The 10,653-nt window shown below is 45.9% G+C and overlaps 1 non-coding gene across 1 annotated transcript; it reads left to right on the forward strand.

Annotated features, from left to right (window-relative positions):
• The first annotated feature begins 7,678 nt into the window (after positions 1–7,678).
• TRNAA-CGC (transfer RNA alanine (anticodon CGC)) lies at positions 7,679–7,751 on the forward strand. The gene has a single exon. It is a non-coding gene; the product is annotated as a tRNA-Ala (tRNA).
• Positions 7,752–10,653: the final 2,902 nt, after the last annotated feature.

Below are 10,653 nucleotides of genomic sequence, written 5' to 3' on the forward strand. Positions count from 1 at the left end.
GCCACAACCTCCGTGTCACCCTCTCTCTCCTCTCTCTCTTCTCTCTCCCTCCTGGTGAGTCACAGCACACCCAGGAAATCCTCACCTCCACCCACACTCTGGGCCCCTCATGACCTGAGTATCTGCCCCAAGAGATTTTTAAAGAAAATTTCTTCTCCATGAACAAGGGTGTCTCACTGAGCTCTGGAGTGTTCTCTGCCTCCTTACCTTTGCACCTGAAAGTGTGAGGGGAGTTGGGGGGGGGGGACAACAACACAAGATGGCTGTGACCACTACACGTCTGACTCACACCGACTCTTGCCAAGGGGTTGGGCAGGGCCTTCTTTGCATTGCTCCTGGCTCTGCAAGGGGAGAAGCTTAGTCTCCTTTCCCAGTGACACCCCAACCTAATGCTTCAGGTGGGAGCTCCTCTGTTATCAATCAAGGCACCAAGTAAGTAGGTCTTGTGAACTGTGGGCATAGAGTTTAGTTGAAGTTAGTTCAAATACGACATTATTAGCATTTTAGGATGACCTGAAGTCAGACACAATGCTAGCCTCATCTTCTGCCACCCCACCTCACTACCCTGTACCTCTGACCTCATCCGCTGGGAAGGCGTATCCTCTGGGGACATCGTGCCTCCTGCAAAAAGAGGTTGGGGTAACTATCAAGGCTTTATGTTTTTGTTCTCCTGCATGGGACTCGAATATCTCCCTGTGACATATAATTAGAAATATATGTTTGGTCTTCAGCCCTGTTTCTGGCACAGAACTCCTAAAAACCCTTGAAATTTCATGTGATGAAAGCAATAAAGCTGTCCTTTGTTGCATTAATGGGGTGACTTTTGGAAAGCCCCTACATAACCTAAGAAGGAGGGGTTGTTCACCAGGGGAGCCAACCACGTGATTAGAGAGTTGGAACTTTCAGTACCATCCGCTCTGCTCCCCCTGCACCCCGACCCTGACCTCTGGGGAGAGGAGAGCTCAGCCATCAATGGCCAATGATTTAATCAATCGTGCCTGTGCCATGAAGTCCCCATAAAGACTCAAAAGAGTGGGGCTCAGAGAGCTTCCGGGCTGGGGAATCACAATGCTTCCGCGTGCCACCGTGTCAGGCACCAGACTCCGTGAGGACAGAAGCTCCTTTGCTCAGAACCTCACCCAGTGTATCTCTTCACTTGGCTGTTGATTCATATCCCTTAATATCCCTTGTAATAAACCAGTAATCTAGTGAGTAAACCGGTTTCCTGCAAGCCACTTAGCAAATTAGTTGAACCTAAGGAGGAGGTTGTGGGAACCTCTGATTTGTAATCAGGGGATCAGAAGCAAGGGTGATAACCTGGGCTTGCAATCGGCATCAGAAGTGAGGGGCGGTTGTGCCAAACTGAGCCTTTGACCTGTGGAATCTGATGTCGTCTCAGGATGGGGAGTATCAGGATTGACATGAATTGTAAGACACCCTGCTGGCACCACACTGGAATTGGGTACCGGATCCGACTCCCCATGCTGCTACACTCATTTCCTGACCTCAGGGTCTAGAAGATTGGGCAGAATTCACAGCTTGAGAAATTACACTTCATACCTCCTGTCTGCGCTTTATGCCTCAACTGCCTACTCTCCCTCCACTTCTAACTCAACTTGTTCAAACACAGATGCGTGTGGAGCATCCCCCACTAAATCTGCCCCTTTTACAATGTTCTTGAGCTCAGTGAGCGACACTAGCATCCAACCACTCAGCAAAGCCAGAGACCAAAACATCGTCCATAACATCACTCTCAGTCATCAGTTACCAAGTTATGACAATATCACCTCCAAAAATCATTCAGATCTGTTGTCTTCTCTTCTTTCTTGCTGCCACCGCAGCCGCACCAGTGCCCCACATCTCTCTGGACCACAGAGGCAGCTTTCCAAGTGTTCTTTTCACATCGACTCAAGCCTCCCTCCAGCCCCTCTCCACCCAGCAACAGGATGGTCTTCCCATCTGTGGTGCATCACCCTTCATGTAAGAGAAAAGAAACCCTAAGAAAGCATACACGTATCTGCACATTTGTGCAAAAGGGAATACAGGAAGGGCAAACCAAAACCTAACACGACTGAGTCCCTACAGAGGGGTCGGTGGGAGAGCTGGGGAAGACTATGGGAGTGGGAACAGCGCTCCCTCCGGGGGTGCCGCTCGGCTGAGTATTTTACTCCATATTTGGCTCTTGAGGGACCCTTTACTTTAACTCTTTTGTCCTTTGGACAGGCCTCTACCATTTTTTTGAGTACTTCCTCATTTTTTTTTTTTTCTTTTCACCAGCACAAGGTGTATTGGGCCCATCTCTTCTTTCCCGGTCCTCACTCCAGAATTCTCCACCAAGGACCAATGGATCCTTTTCTTGGAAGATGATATTTAGAAACTAAGACCTGGGTGTGAGACATGCTCGTTGCTTCTAGGCCCTCTCAGCAGACAGAACCAGGAAATATACGTGTGAATAGACACACATGTCTGTATCTTTGACTAGATTCACCTAACTGTATATATATTGAAAAGTCATGAGTTCATACTGATACCTCCAATTCCAATCCAATATTGCAGGTTCATTCTTCCTCATTTTCTTTTCTTTTTTTTTTTTAATTGACATATAGTGAATTGACAATGTCGTGTTAATTGTCTTAACTTTTTAAAATAAATGTGAAAGGGACAAAAGAGCCAATGTAAAGAGTGTCTCAATAGCCAAGTATGAAATAAGTTGAGCATCAAAATAAGTGATACTGATGACTATAACTCATAGAATGAAATACATATGCATGATTCCATACTGATATAAAGTTTGAAAATTGAATAAGTAAGTGGATGTTAAGGAACAATTCTTTGTTACAGTACAATTCCAAACAGTAAGCGTGGAAAGAATGACAGAAACAGAAAAATGATAATTTGGTAGACACCGCAGTAATCATTGTTGCAGGTAAGAATCATTAATGGATGCTAAAATTGGTGAGAGTCCGATGAGAAATAGTCTCCAAGTATCCTCCTACAAAATACTTAACCATTGAAAAGAGAGAAACAGTAGCTGAGCAATCAAAGTTAGCATCACCAGTTATGACACACATTGACATCAGGGTCCTCCTGTCGCACTGCACTGAGAAGGACACACCATCACAGCTGTGGTGTTCTTGCCAGGAAGGCACAACCTGAACTTAAATGAGGAAACATCAGATGGACACAAATTGAGAGACATTCTACAAAATAATCGGCCAGTACTCTTTAAGAGCACAGTGGTCTTAAGAGATAAAGAAAGACTGAAAGCCTGTCTCATGTTGGAGGAGTTTAAAGAGAAATGGCAAATAAATACCGTGTAGGAGCCTAGTGTCGATCCTGCAGCAGAAAAGCACATCCCAATTTGCTGTCAGTAAGTGCCAGGGAAGATGTGAACATTCGGGGAAGATGGGTGAAGAATATATGGGAACTGTTTGTACTATTTTTGCAACTTTTTTAAAGTCTAAAATTCTTTTAAAATAAAAAGTTTCAAGAAAGAAATTTTTTCAAAATAGAAAGCTCAAGCAGACATGATCGGGCTTCCCTACTGCTCTTAGGACACAGATCTGAACACCAAGTCCCCCATGGAGCACCACTCTTAGACATGAACTTCAAGATCTCCAAGTTCCATCCTAGGCAGCCCTAGGTCATCCCAGCCTCCCCTGCACTTTCTCTGAGCGGCAGTCGCTCCTTCAGTTCATGGAATTAGTTACCTCTTCCCCAAAGAGCATTTGCACACAACTATTTCACTAATGTCCGCTCCTCCATTAGACTAAGAGCCACAGGATCAAAGACCATGCCTCTTTTTGGTCACCCTTGTATGTGCAGCCCATTGCACAGTTCCCAGCATGTGGTAAGCACTCAGTAACTACTGGTTGAATGAATGAAGGAAGGAAGGATGAACTAGGAAGCAGGGTGCCACAAGGACCCACCATTCCTGCAGCTCAGACAAAAGGTGAGACAGTTCTGATTCACCAAGTCTCAAGTACGCCTTTTTAATTTTTCCAAATATGCCCCAGTCACACTGAGACCTGCCAGGTATTAGGTAACCAGGTGGTCCTAATGGGCCGCAAGGTAGTTAGGCTTGACTAGCAAGTGTGTGGACTTTGTCTCTACTCAGAGCCTTGATTGTACTGGGGAACTTCTAAACAGAGAAAAAGAACCCTTAGGGGGAGGGTATAGCTCAGTGGTAGAGCACATGTTCAGCATGCACGAAGTCCTGGGTTCAATTCCCAGTACCTCTGTTAAAAAAAAAAGAAGTAAATAAATGAGCCTAATTACCTCCCCTGCCTCCCAAAAGGACAATGTAAAATAAATAAATAAATTCTAAAAAAAGAAGAACCTCTTCCCAGCTCGCGTGCCTTGAGAGGCAGCAAAGATCAGGTTGAGAGGGCAAACTCTCATGTCAGACCTTGGGGTTCATCTTGAGAATTGTAATGACAGGTAACATCGACTGCAGTTAATCTAGACAGGATAACCGAGGTAGGCAGTTTACCCACATCATTCTTTTTAATCCTCCCAACAACCCTAGTATTATTGCCATTTTGTGGAAGAGGAAACTGAGGTATGAAGAGGGTAAAAGATTTGCCCCTAGTCACACAGCTAACAGATTGTGTCAAGCCTCAAACTCTGGCTCTTGTACAAACTTCCTAAAATTGTTTCTTTTCCATCATTCTCTCAATGAATGTGAAAACTGTCCAACCTCAGTCAATGTTCCAGTAAGAAAGGTCTCTTAAGAGACCACTCCCGTGGCCTCCATCCTGATGGCTTGTTTGTCATATCAGGTTGGGATTATGCACTTTTAACAGCATCTGGGGACTTCATCCTGACGGTTGAGCTTTTCTGGCGGGTGCCTGCCTGGCAGGAATTTGGGCCCAGAAAGATTGGCAGTGTGGTCAGAAGAGAACCTTCTGGATGGGGACCTGAGTTGCGTGGTGGCAGATAGCCGATCCCATCCCTGGCTCCAGTTCCTTTCCTGGAGATCATCTCAAAGAAGTGACTGTCAGCTGCGTGACACTTGAGGCTGATTTTGAAAAACAAGACTTCCAACTCTCCAGCTGCCTGCTCACCCATGCATTTTATAAAGGTTTTCTTTCCCAGAAACTCTTCAACAGACTTTACTTTAGGTCCATGAGACAAGCCTCCCCTAGTTGTGTGGGTCCCTTCCCCATCCTCACTAATGGAAGCCAGCCTGGGAGAAGGGGGTGGGTATCAGAATTCTGTTGACAACCCACAGTGTCCCCAGAAGTCCAAGTGAAAGTTTAAATAAGTGAGTGAAGATGGAGAGGAGAGAGTGAATTGTATGGATGTTCACGAATCTAACTAGCTGCTTAGTGACTGACAAAATACAAAGAATGAAGGGAAACAAGAGTTTAAAATGATGCCCACGTCACTGGCCTGGGCTGAGACCCTTCCTCGGTGCCATCAGTGTTGAGCTCGTCTGAGGTCTGTACTGCATAACACAGGCTGGGAGAAAATTCTTCCCTCTGAAATTTTCACTTCTCAGTTATGGAAGTTGTGGTGTCAGGGTGGGGAGGAGGTGATTACTTTAAAAACCCTCACCCCTTACTGAGACAGGCTTTCAAGGCTTGGAGGAATCTAATGAAACTCATCATCAAGGCAGTAACTTATTGAAGGGTGGGGGGTGGTTGATCTACATGAAATAACACACAGCTCAAGTCTAATCCTGAGACAGAAGGAGAGAGAGAGAGAGTCTGTTCCTGCACAGACCTTTCAAACACTGTCCTTGGGAGAGGGGTGGCTAGAATCCACATTTAACGAACATTTAAAGAACATGATGTGTTGTGTTCAGGCTTTGAGTTGGAAAGAAGGGGGCTCCCTGTCTAATGGGGAAGGCATGGATTCTGCCCTCGGAGAGTATTCCAATGTGGGAGGCAGAGCACACAGATGAACAGAGCCACAGAAAGAGGAGGCAAATGAGCCCAGGACAGAGGGGGCGCATCACCACCGAGGGACATGGAACAGAGTGTCGGTGGAGCTGATCAGAGGAAGCTGACTGAAAGCAAGGATGTTGGGCTCCAGTTTGGAAGGATGAAGAGCTTAATCTGAGAAGCCAGAGGAAAAGAATTATTTAATGGGCTTGAGTTTAGGAGGAAGGAAGGAAAAAAATGTTAGAACTCCTCGTCCTGAAGAAAGAAAGGTAACTGTGTGTCCGATCGGCCAGCTGAACCCCAGTCATCCCCAGAGAGGAAGCCCTGGGCAAGCTCATCACATCTGCTTGACCCAGGGTTTTCTCTTGCCTGGAGCTGGGGCACTCTCTTCCTCCTGCTCCACTGCATTCAGAGCCACAAAGTGAAACTGGAGGCTCTGGGTGGCCTCCCACCTCTGGAAGGATCCAGGCAGGAAGGTAACAATGAGCCAATGTTTGGCTCAGGAGACAAAGGTCCTTTGATAGGACCTTGGCCTTGGCAGACTCTTCCTCTCTGTCTGCAAATAAACCTGGATTCCATTCAGGGAAAGCAGGAGCAGGAAGCAGCAATTAGAGAGGAACCCCTTGTCCTTGTAGACGTGTGTGGCTGTAGCATGGGGTGCAGTTTGGACCCTGGCCTGGATATCAAGTTTCTGCTGATGCCCTCTGATAAGGTCCTCCTCACACCTGGGGAGTTTGGTACCCGCTCTGAGAGAGATAGGGCTGGGGCCAGGAAACCACGGGGAGAGAGACCAGGACCTCCGTCTGCTCTGGGCGTCCTAAAGCACAGTGCCGGGGTCTGGACCTGTCCTCGGGTTAGAGGCCCTGAGCTTGCATTTCTAGAGGCCCGTCTCCCTCTGTGAAGTGTCGGTTCCTTGGCAAATCTCAGTGAATTTCAGCTAATCAGCTTTCCAAGGCAAAAGATGGAAGAGAAAACCAAGCAGATGTGTGGATCTACAGGGAAACGGAGTACTGAGCAAGGGAAGTTGGCTTGAGAGGTGGGACCCAATGTGCTGGGGTGAAGAGAGGAGCCAGCCACCCCAGGGGCAGGATATGGTGATGAAGGAAGCTGAGAAAGGGCTCCGGGGCCAGCCCCTGGGGGTGGTGCCTGCCAGACCCACCACATACTCTTTTGGAATCACCCTCCCTGACACACTCTTTCAAATCCTTCCATAAACATCAGAACGATCTTCCTTCCTCTCTCCTCTAGTTAACCATCCCCCTCTTCCCGGAAGTTGTGCTTGGGTTAAACAGAAAACCCTTTGCCAGACTGTGTCAATTTATCATAAGGAGTGCATTGCAAAAGGAGATTCACCCGAGGACCATTAGCATCCACCTTCACGCCCTTCTAACTTGGGGAGGGAGAGTGGAAGGTTTTAAGGGCTTCCGCAGGAGATGGGTCAGCCGAAGTTCAGCTAGTTTCAGGAACTGTTGATCAAGAATGGTTCTCAGAAGAAGGAGGAACTGTGCTCACGGAGTAGCACCCAGTATTTGGGCCATTTGGATTTTATCAAGAGGGCTGGTGTGGAATAGTTAGGGGCTAGTGATAGTCATCCTTTTTTTTTTTAAATGAAGTATAGTTGGTTTACAATGTTTCAGGTACACAGCAAAGTGATTCAGTTATACATACATATATATATATTATTTTCCACATTCTTTTCCATTATAGGTTATTACAAGATATTGAATATCGTTCCCTGTGCTATACAGTAAGTCCTTGTGTGATATTGATTTATAATAAGAAATATGGGGGGTGGGTATAGCTCAGTGGTAGAGCGTGTGCCTCGCATGCATGAGGTCCTGGGTTCAATCCCCAATACCTCCCTTAAAAAGTATAAATAAATAAATAAACCTAATTACCTCCCCCTACCAAAAAAAAAAAAAAAACCTTAAAAAAAAAGAAATATATATTTGGTCTTTGACCCGGAGCCCCCTTCTTGGCAAGGAGCTCCTAAAACCCTTGGATTTCCAAGGTCAGGAGAATGTGGTAAACGTGTCTTTTGTTTTGCTAATGTGGGGACTTTGGGAATGCCCTTAGATCACCTAAAGTTGCAGGCTGATTGTCAGGGGACACAATCTTGTGATTAGAGGGTTGGAATTTTCAGTCCCAACCCCCCATCCTCTGGGGAGGGGAAAGCGGCTGGAGGATGAGTTTAAACATTAATGGCCAATGAATTAATCAATCGTGACTATGCAGTGAAGCCTCCATTTAAAAAAAAAAAAAAAGCTTGGGGTTTGGAGAACTTCCAGGTTGGTGAACACGTGGAAATTAGTGGAGAGTGGTGGCCTGGAGAGAGCACAGAAACTCTGCCCTTCCCTCATAGCTTGCCTTGTTCCTCCCTTCCACCTGGCTGTTCCTGAGCTGTATCCCCCACCCCCCTCTTTTTTTTTTTTTTTTCAAATAAACCAGTAATCTAGTAAGTAAAATGTTTCTCTGGGCCCTGTGAGGTGCTCTGGTAAATTAATCAGAAACCAAGAAAGGGGTTGTCAGAATTTCAAGGAAGGGGTCATTGGAACCTCCAATTTTATAGCTGGCAGGTCAGAAGGTCCTGGACTTGTGACTGGCATCTGAAGTGGCAGCTGGGGGACGAGGGCAGTCTGGTAGGACTGAGCCCTTAACCTGTGGGATCTGACTCTATTTCCAGGTAGATAGTTTCAGCATTGAGTTGAATTGTAGGAAACCCAGCTAGTGTCTGAGAACTGCTATGTGGAATGTGGACTCCCACCCTCGCACCCACTAAACGCGCTCATTGGAATTGAGTGCAGAAAAACAGGGTTAAAATCATGTGTGTTTGGACAAAATAATGTTGCTTTACATTTTAGGAAACAAAGAACTTGCCCACCATCAAGCCATCAACCACTGCAGCCGCTCCGAGCTGCGCCCAGAGGGGAATTCAGGATGGAGGAAAAAAAACAATACTGGCCCCAGAGAGTTAAGATGCACATCAAAGGAATACTTTCAATGAGCCCAGATTTTTGCATCTTCCCATACAGAGAAAAACACTAAAACACTAAAATCATTAACTTGAGATGTCTGCTTTTTTGTGTGATTAGCAGTAATCTTTTAATGTTCAACTAGAATGTTTTCGCTTTTTTGGATTTTTTTTTTCCCCAGCAAAAACTCCCATATGGCCTGGCTCCTCCCTTACCTCTTTGGAACAGTTCCCCAGAGCTAAGAGGCTGATTCCCACGCTATCATCCTTGGTAAGGTCCCCGAGTAAAAAGTAACTCTCAACTTGTGGGCTGTGCATTTTTTCTCAGTCAAAATGTGTGCTAGACGGGTTGGGAGGAATAGCTGCTGGGGACAAGGACACAAGACAGCCACCCTGGGAAATTCTCAGCCCACTAAAAGTGAAGAACAAATACACGTGCCCCCCACTGACCGCCCCTTTAGTATAAGCAGCAGCCCCCTTCCTTTTGCTCCAGCCCTGCCGGTGCCCCACCTCCCTGGGAACAGAGGAATCTGTACTCAGCTGGGCTGGCACTTGGCACTGGGTGTTGGGAGAGAGGCAGTGAGCCCTGGGCTCTGGGGAGAGCAGAAGTAGAAGAACCGGCTGAGCTAGGAGGAAGCATTCTTGTCATTTTCTTCCCAGACTGAGGAGGAGAGGGAGGGTGGAGGGGAGCAGGTGGGGAGAGCTGTGGAAGGGATAAGGAGGGGTCACAAAAGGTTGAGTGCTCTCTGTCCAGAGCCAAAATTGGGTGGTGCTGTGCCTCCTTGATTCCAGCAGGATCTAAAGAAGGCAGGCTGTTGACTGGCCCCACCTTGCAAGGCTGTGTGTGAGGAGGGACCTGTTAAGTTGCCCAAAGGAAGATGGAATTTGATGGGCAGTAGACAGATGGAGCTGGGTGCCACGCACAGCCAGGCCCATCCCTGGTACAAGATGGGAGAGCCTGGTGCTGCCTGGACTAACGCATTTTCTGTGAAAAGTAAAGGCAGAGTGTCCTCCAGTGCCTAGGTTCCCTCGTCCTTACACATGAAATGCATCATGGTTCAAAGTTAACCAGCAGTGAAAAATGCCATGATATCACTCAAATGTAGAAGCTTAAAAAAAAAAGAAAGACACAAGTGAACTTACTTACCAAACAGAAACAGGCTCACAGACATAGAAAACAAACTTATGGTTACCAGTGGGGAAAGAGAGCGAGAGGGATAAATAGCAGGTACACACTACTGTATATAAAATAGACAAACAACCAGGTCCTACTGTACAGCACAGGGAACTATATCCAATATCTTGTAGATATAAAATAGATAAACAGCAAGTTTCTTCTGTATAGCACAGGGAACTATATTCAATATCTTGTAATAAACTTTAATGAAAAAGAATATGAAAATGAATATATGTGTGTATATGCATGACCGAAACATTATGCTGTACCAGAAATTGACACATTGTAAACTGACTGTACGTCAATAAAAATAAATAAATAATAAATAAATAAAACTAACCAGCAATGAAAACTTTTTCCTTTCCTTTCTTTCTACAACTGAATCTGATAAGCTAAACCTTATCATTTATAACACAAATGGTGAACTCATTGGAGAAGGGAGATGGACTGAGGAAAATGTGAACAGAGCCTCTTAATATGTCTCAAGATTTGGGTATGGGCAGTTCACTATTTATTGATTGATTTTTATTCGCTATGGGCATCACAACGGATTTATCCGACTCCCCCCTTTGACACACATCGAAGAAAAGAAGTAGAAGAAGGGTTGTGAGAGGATT

This window comes from Camelus bactrianus, chromosome 23 (assembly GCF_048773025.1).
Source record: "Camelus bactrianus isolate YW-2024 breed Bactrian camel chromosome 23, ASM4877302v1, whole genome shotgun sequence".
NCBI classification, from domain to species: domain Eukaryota; kingdom Metazoa; phylum Chordata; class Mammalia; order Artiodactyla; family Camelidae; genus Camelus; species Camelus bactrianus.